This window comes from Etheostoma spectabile, unplaced genomic scaffold (genome assembly GCF_008692095.1).
Source record: "Etheostoma spectabile isolate EspeVRDwgs_2016 unplaced genomic scaffold, UIUC_Espe_1.0 scaffold00019204, whole genome shotgun sequence".
Lineage (NCBI taxonomy): Eukaryota > Metazoa > Chordata > Actinopteri > Perciformes > Percidae > Etheostoma > Etheostoma spectabile.
Genome location: NW_022604738.1, coordinates 17,516 through 19,748, shown reverse-complemented (window position 1 = coordinate 19,748; position 2,233 = coordinate 17,516). Strand labels below are relative to the sequence as shown.

At 42.9% G+C, this 2,233-nt stretch overlaps 1 non-coding gene across 1 annotated transcript; it reads left to right on the top strand.

Annotated features, from left to right (window-relative positions):
• The first annotated feature begins 1,513 nt into the window (after window positions 1-1,513).
• On the top strand, window positions 1,514-1,585 carry trnaa-cgc (transfer RNA alanine (anticodon CGC)). Its single transcript has one exon. It is a non-coding gene; the product is annotated as a tRNA-Ala (tRNA).
• The last annotated feature ends 648 nt before the right edge of the window (window positions 1,586-2,233 follow it).

The window sequence follows — 2,233 nt, the reverse complement described above, 5'->3', positions numbered from 1 at the left end:
GGATATGCGTTAGATGTTGGATGTATTTTCCACTCACGTACCAACAACGCCGACCCACAGTCCTCGTTTTATCCACCACTTTCTCACCTGTACTACTGGAACTGACTGGGAAACCAAAGTTTCCCGTGGGTCGCCACCACTCGCCGTAGGAGAGGCTGCTTTCCTTAGTGCTGCTGGCTCGGACTCATAGAAGGGAAATATAGAGGCAAAAGGTGAGAGCTTGCAGAACAAAAAAATCTGAATTATATGTTTAATTATAGCCGATAGATATCAGAGATCCACCCATTACCTTAATTTATATGCGTTGTACTTTTCCCTGCCAGGTGAGTTATGGAAACGGTTACAGCATAGCGGAGTATTCTGTCCACCTCCATACGCGTAGTCTTCTCTTCAAGCAGACTTACTGCCTCGGATCTTTGGGTTGACCTGGTTACCACTTTCTCATTTTTGTATGCACGCACATCCAGCTGCAAGAGATTCTCAACAATCTGGAAGAGCTCCATGTTGGAAGGAACAGTGGACGTCAGAAGGTACTGTTGCGGCCGTAGCTGTTGCTCTACAATCCGTGCTGGGCTCTGAAACTTCCCCCCCAAGTCTGGTTCGAATGGTGACTGGTCCATCTGGTAGACCGAGCTTCACTGGCTCTATGGGGGTTAGATGTGGATGATCAGCACCAAAGGGAAGGAGTGGGCTGGCGTTCTCAAACTGCTGAAGGGAGAGACCGCCAGGTACTTCTACCTCTTCTGCAGACTGACTGGATAGGATTGATCCGCCAAGCCTAGGCGAGCTAAGCCGTTACTCCCAAACGAAAAACGGTGGTTTTTCTCGTTATTCTTTTTGTGGTTCAAACAAAAAAAAAACGATTAAAATGTACACGGACCATCCACGACTCCAAGTGGTTATGCATGCCAAATTTACATTGAACTTTAAACCTCAAAATCTCATCAATTGATCTGCGAGTTCATGTACATTTATTGGCCAAATTTAAAGAAAGTCCCTCCCGGGGGTCCTGTGTTATCACATTCACAAGAATGGGAGTTACGTACGTATGTTGTAATGGACGGACGACCCAAAAGCATAATATTTCTAGGAGCAGCTGGAGCTGAGACTTAACAAGAGACAAAAAAAGAGACCAAAAAAGCATTAAAGGAGGTATACTCCCTGTTAGGGATCCAGTGCAAAAACAACACCTTACATAGTTTGTGGCTTTATGAACAATATTGTATTATCTCATACTGGAAGGTACTGGAAGCCACCCGTCTCCACCCAGGCATTTCTCAATGCCCAGATGTGTTACAAGATTTGCAGTGATGTTGTATTGTCCTGCAGAAAGGCAACAGATGTGTTACTTGTTGACTAGATTTGTACCATAGCTGTGCAAGCATTTTGCCAAGGTTCAATTTCCAGCCACCGCCATGTTTTGAAACCATATACAACAAAATATTGCATGTTTCACCCAGGTTTTTCTCTTATTCAATGATCTCAAAAAAATAAATAAATCTGAAAATGTTCAGGGGATGTAGCTCAGTGGTAGAGCGCATGCTTCGCATGTATGAGGCCCCGGGTTCAATCCCCGGCATCTCCAAAAAGATTTATTGTCCAGTCTATAAAAGAGCAACAGAAGCTCTTATTCTGAAAGAGAAAAGTATTAAAAGGCAATCTCATTGTGTTCATGGTTATTAAAGCTGCAGTAGGGAGTTCTGAGAAAACGTGGACTAAGCTTAAAAATTTGAACAAGCACACCTTACAGGTCCCTCCCCCTTGCTCTCTGCTGCGCTACAGCCCCCCCTCCACAGCTCCACCCCCACAGCGGAGCCTGCCGTGAACGCGCAGGCTAGTAAGCAGGGCCCCCGATGCTTTCCACATCCTCATGGACAATACAGGGGATTTATTCTGAGGAGGATATAGCTGTTGTGTGCTGTGCTTTTAAAACTTTGAATACTTTATGTAAAAAAATTGCTTATTTGAATATTTGTATTAAAAGTTTTGTAAATATTTTTCAATAAAAGGTTTTAAAATTGTACAACAAAAGCAGCACTTTACACAATACATCCCTGAATTACCTTTTGGATCAATTTAAAACACTAACCTACAGTAGGAATGATGAATCAGTGAGGAAGCTCACTAAGCCAAGGAATAACAACATCTTAGAAATATGTCTTAGGTTTTATTTTGCACATGGGTAAAATAAATCAGCTTTTTTTGTAAAGTACTCCTGCACAAGGAAATACTG